Source organism: Sciurus vulgaris (genome assembly GCF_902686455.1).
Source record: "Sciurus vulgaris genome assembly, chromosome: 4".
Taxonomy (NCBI): Eukaryota; Metazoa; Chordata; class Mammalia; order Rodentia; family Sciuridae; genus Sciurus; species Sciurus vulgaris.
In genome coordinates, this window is record NC_136464.1 from 42,801,534 (window position 1) to 42,820,318 (window position 18,785).

An 18,785-nucleotide genomic window follows, 5' to 3' on the forward strand; every position below is an offset into this window, starting at 1 on the left:
TAATATCTTGTACTAAAAGTGGATGATATTAGAAGCAGTTCTTACTCCCTTAGAACTTGATCTCAATCTGAAAAGAGCGCTCAGGTTTATCCCAAAGAGAAGTCGTAATTTGCATTTCTCTTACCCCACTGCAGTGAATATCAGTTCCTTTGGCCTTTCCAACTTCCCCTCCACTTCCTACGGATCACTGAGCACCTAGAATGCTTTGAGGCTAAGCATCTCCAAATTGTGAGAAAGCAAGTAGTGTTCCCAAAAAGTTGTGTACATGTAAATTGACTCCAGGAATGGGAAGCTAGCTCAATGAAGCATTTTCGTTTCAATCAGCATTCCCATATGTAACAAATAGCACATTCTGAATTATTCAAAGATTTTTTAATAGACTACAAATACATGGCTGGAATTGGCCAAGTATGGTGATGCATGCCTGTAATCCCAATAATCCCAACAACTCAGGAGGCTGAGGCAGGAGGATTGCAAGTTCAAAGCCAGCCCCAGCATCTTAGCAAGGCCCTAAGCAACTTAGCAAGATCCTGTCTCAAAATGAAAAATAAAAAGGGCTGGGAATATGGCTCAATGATTAAGTGACCCTGGGTTCAATCTCTGGAACTAAATAAAAAGTAGTGCCATGAACTGGGGTACCAGTAGGAACACTTCTACAACTACTAAGGGAAGAAATTACTTACTAGACGCAAGACGGAGAAAACCATGCAGAGAAAGCCTCTTTGAAAGGAGGCAGGCCTTCAGTTAGGGATGCCAGTACATTTTGTAGGGAGGGAATACTAAGACCTTACTCTCCTTCCATCCTCTGATTTCCAGGTAGGGCTTCTGCATCCACAGAAGGGCAAGAGAATTATATATGAAAACTTCCCAGAGAAAAGCAGGAGAAGAGGAAGCAGTAGATCCAGAAAGAAACCAGAAAAACATACAGACACAAATGATTATAAATAGAATTATACATCACAATAACCTAGCTTATTAAGATCTACAAGATGGTATAAGAGGTTTGAATAAAACTTTGAGTGTCAATGGATGCATACTTACCCCTTCATCCAAATTTTTCTCAGATTGTCTTCTCCAGAGAAATGTTTTTGCTGCAATGCTACAGGGTGAGGGAGATCATTTTCCTGCATGGCTAACCAAAGACTGAGTGGAACACCAGGGACACATGCATGGCTTCTGAGTCACACCAGACCGTCTGTAAGCCATCATGTGTCCCAGCCTATTCCTGCCAGATTCTGTAAATGTCTCTCTGGGGTGATGTTTCAACTCAGACAGGCAAGTGGTTCACCTCTGACCCTTACAGACCTTTGCTTCTCTGCCTTTATGCACAAACCAAAAGACTTGGTGGCCAGTCTATAGTTTAATCGGCTAGCCACACACTCAAGCACTCAAAAAGGTGACTTCTGCTGGTCACAATCCAAGATATTATAATGTACACCCTCTGGGCATCTTCTTGATCATCCCAATATGGTTTTTTGGCTTCTGCCCTCTGAAATGAGCATTTGACTCCATGAAGTACCCTGTAGCTTATGTTATTATGGTCATAACTTTGGTCTTAATGATATAGCCCCATGATTCACCTCCTGTTACCTCCCACTGCGACATTATAAGGTAGAAATTGGCCTTTTGATAACTGCTTTGCCCATGACAGTGTGCTCCCATGACCATCTTCCTTGGATGTTATAATGCAGTTTCTAAGCTAATGACTGAATATATTATGTCATGGTTTTCTAGTCTCCAATTTGGGCATTTCTGTTCCTGCTATTGACCACTGTCCCTGAGGTCTGATCCTAATAAACAAATGAGTACCTGGGGTTTTTAACTTTTCCCATTCCTGGCTTTCTTTCCTCTCTCTGTGCTCCTCATTTTGCCATTTCAGCAGGACTTGTGGCAGAGCCTGTATGAGTTATGACAATCTGAAAAATCTAAGCCTTGCACATGCTGGCAAGTTTGATTATTTTTTCTACAACTCCAAGGAAAGAATAGAACAATGGAGTTATCTATCTGCAGGATACAGTTATGAAATGCATTTCCTTAAAAAATCAAAATGTCAGGGCAAGATAAAGCATCTAGACTTTGTTCAATTCATCAAAAATTCTCTCTTCTTTAATTTAGTGGAAGGAAATGTCAGTTGTGACCACTGCCTCCTAGATCAATATCACACTTCAGTGCTCCATGAGAAGAGAATCGCAGAGGCAAAATGTGACAACCCATGGCATCTCCTTATTCCTGCCCATGGGTCCTGGTGTTGATGATCTGTAACGATTAATGAGGAGAGTGCTGTGGTGCGGCCAGAGGAGAGTGCTCTGCCTGGCTACCAGGGCCTCTCTAGCCTCAGGACTACCAGGACACGTGGAAGAAAAGGCACGATTGACCGATTGACCGTCACTACACTATGTCTTCCGTTAAGATTTCAGCCTTGACTGAGAAATTAAAGCTTAATTTCTCTAACCTTGAAGCTTAAATAAATGTCTTCAGCTTTTTGTTGTTGTTGTTGTTGTTGTTTTTGTTTAAATGTCCTTCTTCAAAGGATTAATGCAGGTGACCTTGGTGAGCTGCAATAGAAATCACAGAAAAGGTGAAAATCTGCATGCCTGCTGCTCAAATCCAGTTGTGTCTGCTTGTGTCACATCCTGTTCTGCTCAGCTGCTGGGACTGGCTTGTATCATGCTAGTTAGCACTTCCATAAGGAAGTGATAGAAGAGCAATTAAAGACAAACACGGCCCTGAGCCTAGAACTCTTTGACAAAGGCTGAGAATTAACACCTTTTAACTCCAGACATCAAAGTACACAGAGGAGATATTTATTCCCCGGGGCAGGAAAATTTTATCCAGCATCAGTAATTGGGGGCATTATACAGGCATTTTCCTTCATAACGTACTTGTCCTAAAGAAAGGTGTCTCTAATTCCCAGTAAGAAACTGAAAGAGTGAATCAAATGCAAGAACATAATTCTTTGTTTTCCCTCTAAAAATCTGAGTGAAAAATTTGTCATGTGGCCCAGAGATATTCCTGGTAGAAGAAAGCAACTCACCATTCCAGAAGGATAATGGAGTGACCTTAGTAGTGGAGACCAAAACAATGCGGAGAAGAAGAGCAAGAGAATGTGTGGAGAGTAGGTCATTGAAGGAAGGGAGCAATTAAACCTCTCTGTGGTGTGGTGTGATAACAGCACAGAGTAGGTGGAGGCCCTGCCTAGAGCAACTTCTTGGAATTTAACTCAGTTACAAATGTGATATTAATTCACATTAGTTTAATAGAGAGTATCCATAAATCATCCAGAATAAATAATTCCATATACAAGTAGCACCCTATTAAGAATTTTCTAAATTTTCCAGTGGTCTGAAAGCAATATGCATTCAGTAGAAACTGCACTTCATGTTTTGAATGTCGGTCTTCTCCTAGGCAAGCTGTCTGCAGTATGGTCCATTCTTGCAACGTGGACATTGGCAGTGAGCTACCACTCCCACTCAGCCAGAGGATCATGAGGAAAAGAAACTGAGTTTCTATGGTATATAGTGTTGCTAAGCTAGGATGTGTGGTAGGTTAAGTGTGTCAAATGCATTTTTGTTCAGTTATGATATTTCCAACTTGCGATGGGTTTATGAGGATATAATCCAACTCAAAGTCAAGGAGCATCTGTATTAAATGACCTTGCACTAAGACACTTTTGGGGAAACTAGTGGAGCATAATTAACTACCGCTGGTAGTTAATGAGAAAGCATGACTGTGCAAAAGCATCTGTCAGAAGCACAGCACCGTTTTCTTTCTTCTATGCTCTTACTACTATGGGTTGGATCTTGAATTTCCTCCAAAAGGCTCACAAGTTGAAGGCTTGGTCACTAGGCTGTGAGACTACTGGGAGGTAATGTAATTTTAAGAGGTTGGGCCTAGTGGAAGGACATGTCATCAACAGTGCAACCTTGAAGGGGATATTGAGATCTCAGCTCCTCTTTGTCTTTTTCTTCTCTTCTTGACCACCATGAGGTGAACAGTCCCCTTCTACCATGTATACCAATCATGATGTACTGTGCCATCCCAGGTCCAAAACAACAGGGTCAAGTGACCATGGGCAGAAATCTCTGAAACTGTGAACCAAAATAAACCTTTCTGCCTTTTAAGTTGATTATCTCAGGTATTTTGTTTCAGTGATAGAAAGCTGACGCACCTCCCTCACAAGGGCTATAAGACTAGGAAATATACTTCCTAAGCAAGAATTAAGATTCTGTCAATGAGAGGCACTCACATGAGAGGTGGAAGGTGGAAGAGAAGCAGAAGTCATTTTATTATTGTATTTGTGGGAGATATAAGCAGATGCCTTAATTTTAGCTGATTGTGGAGGTTTGCAAGAGGCTTAGAGCATACTGTAAGGAAACATTCACTTTGAGACTGCATACAGCTGAGGTAATCGGTGGAGATTTTTGATTATTATGTTACATGCTGATTTCTTAGAAGCTTCCCCTATCATTCTTGTGGGAAGTCCAATAATATAATTTTCCATAAGAAACACATTCCTGGTTGGAATTTACAGTACTTGCCTTTTCTCAACCAAATCCCAGCTGGAAGCAGAATACTTCTGAGATATGAAGGGGACTAAATAAGAAAGAAGCAGCCTTTGGGAGGAGGAAAAGATGAGGGAAATGTTATCATATCTTCTTGGGATGTAGGGCTGAAGTCGTGCTGTTGATACCCTACCCTTTCAATATTAATTTAGGGTTTGGATAAACTATCATTGTACTCACATAAACATAATTGGGTCAACTGGCTTCCATTGCTTCTTGAGCATTGTGTCCTCATATCTTATAAGCTACCTCCTACCTCTTTTCTTCTTTCACTTTTCTAAGGAATTATAATTATTTACATCCTCTCTTCTTTGGGTGGTTTTCAATGATTACGTTACTTGTTATTTTCCTGAAGTTTTCCAACTCTCTGAACCTTTTAATTTTTCCAGCTTGATGTATCTTGACAAATATCTAAATCTATTTTAAATTGCACTGGGTAGACCTTACTTACAATAGAGAGATATATATCAGGCATTCAATCAAAGATTTGCTGACTCTAGATTTAAAGACAGAAGTAGTTTCCAATCTTCCTCTTGATAACATCTCACATTTTACTGGCCTTTATGGCTGAACAAGCACATCAGGCTAATGTTGCTACAAAACACTCTGTAATTCTGAGTTCCATTGTCCCTCCCTTGATTAAAATGAATAGTTCTGAACTCACTCCATAGTTCAGGTTCATCTAGATTGTTGCTAGCCCTAGTACCTTCCTCCGTCCACAATGGAGCTTGTTATTCCCTATTCTCCCAACTGCAACAGTCTCCAGAAAAATTATCATGTTTGGAAAACATCAGGACTTCACCAACGGCTCACTCCTCCACAGCCTATTTGGAAGAGGACAATTGTCCTATCTCAGGGGAAGTTCCTATTTTCTGTGAGATATATTCATTTCTCTTAGCATGGAGCAGTGAATTAAGTCCTATGCCAAACATAATTCAATGTAACAAAACATCATAATGAATCCCATATATCCATTTAGAGAATCTGAATTTTCTCAATGACATACCTGTTCTTATAATTCCTTATGAGGGAAGCAATTAAAATAATCTTCATTATTTCATTAAAATGCCAGGAAGAATAGCAGGGGTTTGGAGTACCGGGCTAACAAGAATTAAGACCATTAACATTGGTATATGTTTTTCTTCTGATGGTCATAATTTCCAGAGCAATAAGCTTCAAATAAGTTGATAATCAGCAAGATAATCTGAATATTTTTTCCAAATAACTTGTATTTTTAAACTTAATGTATATGTGTATAATACATTTCTATATTATACATTATGACTCTTTAAAACATACATAAAATATAAATTTTGAGATACTAAGTTTAAAAATATTTTTAAAATATTTTCTTATATGCTGGCTCTGTACTATCATTAACTAAAACTCAAAGCAAAGTACAGACTAAGGGCAAAGCTTCCTCAAATACTATTATTTTAAAGGACTTTTCAAGTAACCTTCTGTATAAATTTGATTTTATCTTTGGCTAATTCTATTCAGATATTCTTATATTGCCACTTCTTTTACTTTTTAATATGGATAACAAGAAGCTCATTAAGAGTGTAAGTATCTACATATTCTGTATGGTACCTTCAGTTTTAAGTTGCTTTGCAGGAATTTTAAAAACCATTATGTTAAGTGAAATAAGTCAGATATAGAAAAAAATACACATTCTCCCTCATGTGTGGAAACCAGAAAATTCCACCCCTTAGTCAAATAGTGATTACTAGGGACTGGGAGGGATGCAGAGGGAGAGAAGGAAGGGTTCAATTTGGTCAATTCATGCTGTATGTGAGTACGGAAATATCACACTGAACCCCATTCATAATGTGTAATTAATGTGTGTTAATAAACAAAACATTTTTCCATTGTGGAAAAACTAGTTTACTTAAAACTAGATAATTGATATATTCATTAACCAGACACACAGGTTGCAAATAATCATGATGTACCAAAAGTTAATGAAGTATAAGACACTATTGTCAAACCCTCCCTTTTGAGAACCCTTATATTTTATTGGCTAAACGTGAGATGGGACTATATGACATGACACCAGTGTCATTCCATATATGTAACACAGCTTGAATATTCCTTATCCAAAGTTCATGGGACCAGAAATATTTTGAATTTCATGTGTTTTGGAATTTTGAAATATTTGTCACATCTAATTAGATATCTTGGGGATGGGGCCCAAGAACAAACATAAAGTTCTATTATTGTTTTATGTATATCTGCCCAAGATTGATGGTAATTTTATACAATATTTTAAATAATCTTGGGCAGAACCAAGATGGCAGACTAGAGGGTGACTGCATCTCCAGTCACTCCAGAATCCAGGATTCAAGAAGGGGAGGCATTGAGAGACTTGGACTAAAATAGAGCCATGGGGTGAATCTCCCCCACCCAGTGAAGCTAGGCCCGGGGCGGCAGGCCCGGATACGGCGGCTTATTAGAGTAGGGTAGGGCAGCTAGAGTCTTCCCCAGGCAGCCCTGCGCACTCCGGCGGTGGGCTCCTTCCACAGGGCCAGATTCTCCAGCTTCTCGGAGCAGGCCCTCCAGTGAGAGCATTTCTGCACAGAACCAGCTCCAAGTCCCTGAGCCAGCATGGCAAGCTCCGGTCCGCAGGTTGCCTCAGGGACCAGGACAGGGCAGCCAGGGACTTCCCTAAGCAGCCCGACTCCCTCCGGAGGGAAGCGCCTATTTAGGGCAGCTTCTTGGAGCAGACCACCCAGTGAGAGCCTTTCTACACAGAGCCAGCCACAAGTCCCCAAGCCAGCGGAGACCTCTGACCCGCAAGCAGCCTCTGGGACCAGGGCAGGGCAGCCAGAGACATCTCCAGGTGGCCCTGCCCCCTCCGGCTGCATCCTTTTTCCATGGGGCGATCCAAGATGGCAGACTAGAGGGTGACTGCATCTGCAGGCACTCCACTAGCCAGGATTCAAGAAGTGGAGGCATTGAGAGACTCGGACTAAAATAGAGCCACGGGGTGAGTCTCCCCAACACGGTGAAGCTCAGCCCGGGAAGCAGGCCCGGATACGGATGGCTTATTAGAGTAGGGCAAGGCAGCTAGAGTCTTTCCCAGGCAGCCCTGAGCACTCTGGAGGTGGGCTCCTCCCACACGGCCAGCTTCTCAGAGCAGGCCCCCCAGTGAGAGCCTTTCAACACACAGCCAGCTCCCAGCCCTGGAACCAGTAGAGGGCTCGGGCAGCTTTCTCTTCGGAAGCACTGCATTATCAAATTACTCCAAGACTTAAGGCTACTGAAGGCTGGGAGGTGATACCCTGGAAATCTACATGGACACCATAAGCCAATAGAGGAAATCTGCAATATCACAGGGTCCCACTGACATCTGACCAATATGAGAAAAACAAGGGAAGAAAATGTCCCAAACCAAACCTAGATACTATATCAATAAAATCCAATGACAGCACAGTAGAAGAAATGTCAGAAAGGGAGTTCAGAATGTACATAATTAAAACAATCAGGGAAGCAAACGAGGAGGATGAAAGAGCCAAATGCAGGCATTGAAGGAGGAGATGAAAGAGCAAATGCAGGCATTAAATGATAACACCAATCAACAGTTAAAGGAGCAAATACGGGAAGCAAGAGATCATTTCAATAAAGGTTAGAGGTACTGAAAAAAAACAAACAGAAAACCTTGAAATGAAGGAAACAATAAACCAAGTTAAAAACTCCATAGAAAGCATAACCAATAGGATAGAACACCTGGAAGACAGAACCTCAGACATCGAAGACAAAATATTTAATCTTGAAAACAAAGTTGACCAAACAGGAAAGATGGTAACAAATCACAAACAGAATCTACAAGAATTATGGGATATCATGAAAAGGCCAAATTTAAGAATTATTGGGATTGAGAAAGGCTTAGAGAAACAAACCAAAGGAATGAACAATCATATTCAATGAAATAATATCAGAAAATTTCCCAAATCTGAAGAATGAATGGAAAACCAAGTACAAGAAGGCTTATAGGACTCCAAATATACAAAATACAACAGACCCACACCAAGGCATATTATTATGAAAATACCTAACATACAATAAGACAGAATTTAAAGGCCGTGAGAGAAAGAATCAAACTACATTCAGGGGGAAACCAATAAGAATATCAGCAGATTTTTTCAATCCAGACCCTAAAAGCTAGAAGGGCCTGGAACAACATTTACCAAGCCCTGGAAGAAAATGGATGCCAACCAAGAAACTTATGCCCAGCAAAACTTACTTTCAGATTTGACAATGAAATAAGATCCTTCCATGATAAAAAAAAAAAAAGCTAAAGGAATTTACAAAAAGAAAGCCAGCATTGCAGAACATTCTCAGCAAAATATTCCATGAGGAAGAGATGAAAAACAATGATGCAAATCAGCAACGGGAGGAACTAGCCTAAAGGAAGAGCCAAATAAAGGGGAAAACAAATCATGTCAAAAAACAAAAATGAGTCAAATGACTGGAAATACAAATCATATCACAATAATAACCCTGAATGTTAATGGCCTGAACTCATCAATCAAAAGACATAGACTGGCAGATTGGATTAAAAAGAAAATCCAACAATATGCTGCCTGCAAGACACTCATCTCATAGAAAGAGATACCCACAGACTAAAGGTGAAAGGATGGGAAAAAACATACCATGCACACAGACACAGAAAAAAAGCTGGAGTATCCATCCTCATTTCAGATAATGTGGACTTCAAGCCAAAACTAGTCAGAAGGGATAAAGAAGGACATTACATACTGCTTAAGGGAAGCATAAATCAGCAAGACATAACAATCATAAATATCTATGCCCCTGACATTGGCTCATCCATGTACGTCAAACAAATCCTTCTCAATTCCAGAAATCAAATAGACCATAACACAATAATACTAGGCGATTTTAACACACCTCTCTCACCGCTGGATAGATCGTCCAAACAAAAATTGAATAAAGAAACCATAGATCTCAATAACACAATCAACAATTTAGACTAAACCGACTTATATAGAATATACCATCCAACAAATAATGAATACACTTTATTCTCAGCAGCACATGGATCCTTCTCTAAAATAGACCATGTCTTATGCCACAAAGCTACTGTTAGCAAATACAAGAAGATAGAGATACTACCTTGTACTCTATCAGATCATAATGGATTAAAATTAGAAATAAATGACAGAATAAAAAACAGAAACTTCTCCAATACCTGGAGATTAAATAATACACTATTATATGATGAATGAATAACAGAAGACATCAGGAGAGAAATAAAAAAATTCTTAGAAATAAACAAGAACAAAGACACATCATATCAAAACCTCTGGGACACTATGAAACCAGTACTTAGAGGAAGATTTATTTCATGGGGTGCATCAACAAAAGAAGTAGAAATCAACAAATAAACGACTTAACACTACAGCTCAAAGCCCTAGAAAAAGAAGAGGAGACCAACACCAAAAGTAGTAGAAGACAGGAAATAGTTAAAATCAGAGTCAAAATCAACGAAATTGAAACAAAAGAAACAATCGAAAAAATTAACAAAATAAATAGATAGTTCTTTGAAAAAATAAACAAAATTGATAAACCCTTAGCCACACTAACAAAAGAGAAATAGTGAGAATGCGCAAATTACTTCAATTCGGAATGAACAAGGAAATATCACAACAGACATGAGTGAAATACAAAACATAATTAGAAGCTATTTTGAAAATCATTACTCTAACAAAACAGAAAACCTGGAAGACATCAATAAGTTTCTAGAGGCTTATGAATTACATAAACTGAACGAGGAGGACATACACAACTTAAATAAATCAATTTCAAGCAATGAAATAGAAGAGGTCATCAGAAACCTACCAACAAAGAAAAGTCCGGGACCAGATGGGTTCTCAGCCGAGTTCTACAAAACATTTAAAGAAGAGCTCATTTCGATACTCCTCAAAGTATTCCATAAAATAGAAGAGGAGGGAACCCTCCCAAACTCATTCTATGAAGCCAATATCACCTGATACCTATATCAGACAGAGACACATCGAGGAAAGAAAATTTCAGACCAATATCCTTAATGAACATCGACGCAAAAATTCTCAACAAAATTTTAGCAAACCGCATACAAAAACATATTAAAAAGATAGTGCACCACGATCAAGTGGGTTTTATCCGAGGGATTCAAGGTTGGTTCAACATCCAGAAATCAATAAATGTCATTCATCATATCAACAGACTAAAAGTTAAGAACCACATGATTATTTCAATAGATGCAGAAAAAGCATTTGATAAAATACAGCATCCCTTCATGCTCAAAACCCTAGAAAAAATAGGGATAGTGGGAACATTCCTTAACATTGTAAAGGCCATCTACGCTAAGCCCATGGCCAATATCATTCCAAATGGTGAAAAACTGAAAGCATTCCCCTAAAAACTGGAACAAGACAGGGATGCCCTCTTTCACCACTTCTATTCAACATCATTCTTGAGACTCTAGCCAGAGCAATTAGACAAACCAAAGAAATTAAAGGGATACAAATTGGAAAAGAAGAACTCAAACTATCCCTGTTCGCTGATGACATGATCATATATTTGGAGGAACCCGGAAATTCTGCCAGAAAAGTCTTAGAACTCATGAGTGAATTCAGTAAAGTAGCAGGTTACAAGATCAATGCTCATAAATCCAATGCATTTTTATACATAAATGATGAATCTTCAGAAAGAGAAATTAGGAAAACTACCCCATTCACAATAGCATCGAAAAAAATAAAATACTTGGGAGTCAATCTCATAAAGAGGTGAAAGACCTCTACGATGAGAATTACAAAACACTCAAGAAAAGAATTAAAGAAAACCTTAGAAGATGGAAAGATCTCCCATGTTCTTGCATAGGCAGAATTAATATTGTCAAAATGGCCATACTACCAAAAGTGCTATACATATTCAATGCAATTCCAATTAAAATCCCAATGACGTACCTTACAGAAATAGAGCAAGCAATTATGAAAATCATCTGGAAGAATAAGAAACTCAGAAGAGCTAAAGCAATCCTCAGTAGAAAGAGCGAAGCAGGGGGTATCGCAATACCAGATCTTCAACTCTATTACAAAGCAATAGTAACAAAACGGCATGATATTAGTATCAAAATAGACAGGTAGATCAATGGTACAGAATAGAGGACATGGACACAAACCCAAATAAATACAATTTTCTCATACTAGAGAAAGGGGCCAAAAATATGCAATGGAGAAAAGATAGCCTCTTCAACAAATGGTGCTGGGAAAACTGAAATCCATGTGTAACAGAATTAAATTAAACCCCTATCTCTCACACTGCACAAAACTCAACTCAAAATGGATCAAGGACCTCAGAATCAGACCAGAGACCCTGCATCTTATAGAAGAAAAAGTAGGTCCAAACCTTCAACTTGTTGGCTTAGGATCAGACTTCCTTAACAGGACTCCCATAGCACAAGAAATAAAAGCTAGAATCAATGACTGGGATAGATTCAACCTAAAAAGCTTTCTCTCAGCAAAGAAAACTATCAGTAATGTGAAGAGAGAGCCTACAGAGTGGGAGAATATCTTTGCCACTCATACTTCAGATAGAGCACTAATTTCCAGAATCTATAAAGAACTCAAAAAACTGTACACCAAGAATACAAATAATTCAATCAACAAATGGGCTAAGGAAATGAACAGGCACTTCACAGAAGAAGTTGTACCAGCAATCAACAGATATATGAAAAAATGTTCAACATCTCTAGTAATAAGAGAAATGCAAATCAAAACTACCCTAAGATTTCATCTCACCCAATTAGAATGGCCATTATCAAGAACACAAGCAACAATAGGCGTTGGCGAGGATGTGGGGAAAAAGGTACACTCATACATTGCTGGTGGGGTTGCAAATTAGTGCAGCCACTCTGGAAAGCAGTATGGAGATTCCTCAGAAAGCTTGGGATGGAACCACCATTTGACCCAGCTATCCCACTCCTAGGACTATACCCAATGGTCTTAAAATCAGCATACTATAGAGATACAGCCACATCAATGTTCATAGCTGCTCAATTCTCCATAGCCAGATTGTGGAACCAACCTAGATGCCCTTCAATTGTTGAATGGATAAAGAAACTGTGGCATATATATACAGCGGAATATTACTCTGCCATGAAGAATGATAAAATTATGGCATTTGCAGGCAAATGGATGAAATTGGAGGATATCATGCTAAGTGAGATAAGCCAATCTCAAAAAACTAAAGGACAAATGATCTCACTGATAAGTGGATGAGGACATATAAGGGGGGGTAGGAGGGGTTAGCATTAGGGTTAGGGTTAGGTTTAGGGTTAGGGATAAGGAGGGTGGTAAGAATGGAGGAAGGAAGGACTGTATAGAGGGAAAAGAGGGGTGGGAGCGGTGGGGGGGAAGGGAAAAAATATATCAGAATGAATCAAAGAACATTGCCCTATGTAAATTTATGATTTTTAATTAAAAAAAAATAAGTGGGGGAGAAGGTATGTGGGAATGCTCTATACTTTCTGCTCAGTTTTGCATTGAACATAAACTTGTTCTTAAAAAATTGAAAATAAATAAATAAATAAATAATCTTGGGCATAAGAAGTGTTTCATGGTGCGGAATTTTCTACTTGTCTTGACTGTGTTTTAAAAAGTTTTAGATTTTCAGTTTAGAGGTACTAAATGCATATTAGTAAAGTTTCATTCTGGTTCTTTTTTGAGAACATAAAGAAATAGAAATCCCAATGCTTTCTATTCATCTCACAACACATGATCTTGAAAAACTCCTGAGAGTGTACAACCATTTTGGAAACTGCTATGGGAGAACACTGCTTCCTATCAGGCTGGGAAAGTCCCACATGAACTGATAAGACAATGTTGTTCTTATTTCCACCCATGAACTTGGTTCACAGCCCCTCCTGGCTCTTAAATTCTTAACTCTTCTTCCTGGTTCTTAAAATCCTCCATGATCTCCACCATGAAATGCATTTTGAGCTAAAACCTGAATGGAACCACAGCCCAGTATCCTGCCTGGAAAATGGATCTTTTGTTTTTGGTGATGTCTTTGGAAAATCAGAACCCAAAGACTGTTTTGACTTCTCCTGCTTGCAGTTTACTATGCTTCAATAAAGGAAAATGTGAGCAAGAAAAGATACAAATATAAATTTGGGGTCAGAAGGCCAGAAATTAGCAACAGAGACCTGGACACAAGTTGGCTGGTCAGTCTTGTTTTCAGGCGTGACCTGAGTGATATCATGCACCAGTCCCAGTTCTCTGGAGCACTAAAAACTTCACACCAACTGTGCAGAGTACTTGAGCTCCCCACAGATCTCCCTCATAAGTCAAACACACATTGTGACAGGGAACAGTGCTCTGCTACAGAAAGCTCTCTCTCAGAATCACCAGTCACTTCATTCCTAGCTTCAGCTTTACACAGAGATCTTGGAGACCCAGGGAAAGTTAACAGGAAGTCAAAATTGGTCCTTAACTCGTATGTCTTAGATGCTTGGAAGTAACTTTAAATGCATGAGTTTTACTTATCAATGCAAACAGATTTAAAACTTTATATTGAAGGCAATGGACAGTTAAAGTAGGTTTGTGCATATGGGCATAGCATAATCAGACCTATGTTTTAGAAACAACAATTCTGGCAGTGGCTGTCTTGGAAAGAATCCCAAATTGTTAGAGTTCATTCATTTGAAACACCCAATTTTTTCAAAGGTTTGTTTAATTAAGTGCCCCCTTGAAAGTGCAAGCTCTGTGGTCAGCAGTTCCTGTTCCCTAGGTAGAATTCAGTTTTGTTCTCTGTTTCTAGGCCTTAGAGAATCACACAGTCTGATATCAGAGGGCTACACAGCAACCCAAACAAAAATAAGAGCTCAAGTCAAAACTCTTATGCTTATGAACTGAGTTCTCAGGTCTCTGGAGGCTTCACTACCACACACCTCCTTTTTCTTTTTTTCCAAAGAAAATAGTCTATACTTGTTTTTCTACAACCTCGGCTTCAGCTCTTTCAGTAATAGACTCAGAAACAAGTTCTCACAGCAAACAAGGGCCTCCATGTGTGAGAGGAGGGGAGATGCAGTCGGGAAACATATTTCAGTTCCAAGAGTTTACCATCAACAATCATGAGAGTGAAAATGAGCTGAAAAATTTGAAACAGCCTGTCACTGTTATTTCAATGCATGGATTTTGGTAGATATCAATTCAGCAGCTCTCTTGTGAAAAGCCCTAGCTAGATTGATATCTCCCTTGGCCATCAAAACAATCAAAGAAAGGAAAAGTAGAGATGAAAAAAAAAAAAGAGGGAGAGGAAAGGAGGAAAGAAGGAAGCACATTTTCTGATTCCGTATTATTTGCCAGACCTTATAATGGGCACTTTTGTGAATGTAATTATTACCTGCAATAGCCCAGTGAAGCCAATATTCATCTCTTACCAATTTAAGATAAATATGATCGCATTAATTAAAAGTATAGAATCTGGACAGGTTTTGTTGGAATCATGCCTTGGCACAGCTGTTAATGTAAAATAATGCAGAAAGATAAGATTCCATCTTCTCTTTTTAGCCTTCAGGAAGAAAATAAATTTAAAATCTGCCCTGCCTTATAAACGGGTAGTAGACTTCTACTTAAAAGTTCTTACTGTTGTCAACCACAACATCTATCTCAGTCTATTTAATGCTACTGTTAGAAGCTGCAACTCTGAGCTACCTTCTCTCCAACAAGGCTCTTCTCTCCAGCAGGCTCTCAGGTTATCACTGACTCTGGGAATGGGCTCTTTTCTCCTCCTGTATTCTTCTCCCTTTCCTTTGTAGTCAAGGATATGTATTTCAATCCAAGGAACAAGGGCAACCTATCCAAAGCTGAAAAATAAACTACCAGAGGTTCTCTGAGGCATCACCTCCTGCTCCCCTAGACAGAGACTCGGACCTCCCACTGCATTACACTTCTGGCAGCCCTTCTGCCTCCAAATCTCTTGTCCTGTGTCAATCCACATCCATGCCTGTAGACTATAAGCCATAGAAGGTGGGGTGCTTGTCATGCTTTCTTCAAATCTTGGACTTAGAGCATTCATTAAGATATTCTCAATGTCTAAGTGAATAGATAAGCACAAGGGGCCCATAGTAACTCAGCAGCAAGTCCAGTATAGGTAAAACACCAGCCAATGGTCCAGTGCTTTGGGGCATTCTCAGAAGAAACCTTGCATTTGGTGGCCTAGCTGTTGCTAGGGTAACTCCTTCCTCTCTTTTATTATTCTCTGGGTGGCAATGGATAATGGACATAAAATCCATTCTGTGGAACAGAAAACTGCTATAGGTATCTGGAGGCTCTGCAACCTCAGACCCTTGACATAAATCTGACACTTTACAAAACCATGTCACTGTCACAAACACCTACGCTGCCCACCCATCTTCAGAATGCATTTTCTAGTCTAAATTATTCTCCACAATTAAACTGACATGTAGATTTGAATTCCAATAAATTCTTTTAAACAAAGAGAGGACAGAGAGGTTTAGAGCATTTATTTTGAAAGAAATGATGGAGAATTACCCTTTGACAGATGATCTTCTAACAACTTTGGGGAGGCAAGGTTTGGCAGTATAAACTTTACACAGTAGGTGGTCAATAAGCGTTCATTTGTCCTCGCTTGTCCCCAAGAGGTCCTGGATAATAGAATCCAAACCTAGCTGTTCTAACAGATGTTGAAGTTACCTCTGGTGGCAGCAGAAAACAGTCAATGAACTCTTAGGAGTTGCAGGAATCTACAGTGCCCCCTCTGGAGAGGAGTGCTTTTACTCCAGTGTCGTGAAATTGACCCAAAGTGATCCAAATGTTGAACGTAATGAGGAGTTAATGCTGTTCATCTTGTGGTTTGAATTTGGCTTTATGATGAAAACTTATTAGAAAGACAAGAAATATCTTCCAGCAGATTTTGATTGACATTGTGCAGAACACTAGAATTGGAAACTTAACCCCACTCAGAAGCCATTTGGCACGGGGTCCTTGTGTATCCTGACAGTATTTTGACAGGGACTTTGGGAAAAAGGAAAGGAGCCAGTATGTATGTCCAGCAAGTTGCATTTGTGCCAAGTATTCTACATGCTTTTCTTATCCAGTAACCCACCTGCACAGCCCTGGAAACCCCAAGTGCCAAGTGCACTTGGCCATTCTACTGGCTCTAATACAAACTATTTCCTTTCTTGTGGCTGCTAACATTCTATTTGCAGTTCTTTCTTGGGCTCATTATAGGAAAATCCACCCTCTGGCATGAATATCACTATGTGGTGATGTGCTGACCCACTCCAACTTAGGACTAGGAAGTCCAAGATCAAGGCACTAGCAGAAATAGTGTTTGTTGGAGGCCTATTTTCTAGTTCATAAAAAGTGATGTTTTCATCGTATTCTTACATGGTGGGAAGATAACAGAGCTCTCTGCAGTCTATTTTATAAGGGTACTATTTTTTTAATAAGGGTTCCATCTTCATTATCTAATTAGTAAGGCCTCACCTCTTATTACCATCACATTAGGGATGAGGGTCTTAAGAAATGATGTATGTATTCAGTCCATAGCACTTCTGTTAAAGAAAAGAACATCCCTGAACCCCAAATACAGGGCTCCCATAGACATTCCTGGAGACTATCAGTGGCACAATTTTAGGGACATTCAGACAGGTTTTAATGTGACTGGTGGCTTCGAGGTTGTTCAGGACTATGGTCTAAAGAAATAGTTCCTCTGGGACCACCCTCTCACCATTAAAGGCATGGAGTAGAGCTACAGAAAACCAGGAGAGGGCTATAGTTGTAGTTCAGTGATAGTGTGCTTGCCTAGCATATGTGAGGTACTAGGTTTGATCCTTAGCACCACATAAAAGTAAATAAAATAAAGGTGCTGTATCCATATACAACTAAAAAAATTTAAAAAAAAAAACTAGAAGAACCAGAGATATCTCAGTAGTTCTTGTTCCAGAGCTTCTGATAAACAAATGATTGTTTAAGCTTCCCAGTTTATGGTACTTTCGTTATAACGGCCTGAACAGACTACAAGAGGTGACTATAATTCCACACCGCACTGATGCCTGATATTTGACTATCACACAGCAATAAATGTCTCTGTGCCCTCTAAAGATATACTTCCCTAGTGAAGAAAAAGAATCAACAATAGAGATGCTGTAAAGATGACTACCTGGAGTAAGTTCTCTCCATAAAGTCCTCACCTTCCTGTATTCAGGGACTTTAGAGATATATTTCCAACCAAGTTGATGCTTCCAGAAGTCCCTCATATCATATATCATACAACATCATGCCATGTGATATGAGAAATGAGAAAGATTAGCAACAGAAACCCAGGGAAGTATACAGTTAGATCTTAAGAATCCTCAAACTCTCTGAATTTTTATGCAAAGTATTCTGTCTGCATGAATATCTTCATTTTTAATAAGGAAACATTTCCATACCTTTTATCAATTTCTCAAAGGATTTTGAAACACAAAGTGGTGTGCAAGCAAGAGTCTGAAAGTAATTCAGCTCTCATGAGCTCATTTGGACATGCCAGCTTCTTGCTGTTTTATAGTTTTCATGGTTTACCAGTTGTCTCCATCCTCAGGGGTTAGGGTATCTGGGACTTTTTATATTCTTCTTTTGCTCCATTTGAAATTCTCTTCCCCTATTTCCTATGCCCCTCTCCAGGCTTTCTGTTTATCTGTGTGCAAACACACCTGCTGGCCCAAATTATCACTCAAAAGAAACATTGCATTTCTCATTCCAGTAATATAATGGCAAGAGAGCCTGTGTGCTTATCTCGTCTATGTCCCAAGAACATGAGATGCCTCCAACAAGGCAGGTTTTCTTTTTAAATAAAGCAATCTCACACTTGTCATATTCCTCCCTGACAGGATGGTTTGTCTTCCTCACTTTGTGTTCCCCTCATCCTCTGGAAAAACATTTGCCAACAGGGAGAAGATGCTTACAGTGGGGGGCAACTGCATGAATCCATGCTTCATACTGGTCCTTTGTCACCTGTGGTAATTTACAGCAGTCCTCTGAGTACAAAACCATCTAAATGGGAGGGTGAAGCTTTTACCAAGTCTCCTCATAAATGTGGACAGAATTCTCTCATGTAATAAACTTCCAAACCCAGGACACAAAATACTATTGTATATAGAAGATTTTCTTTTTTCTGTTTTTCCTGTGGTCTAAACTGTTTGTGCAGCATCAA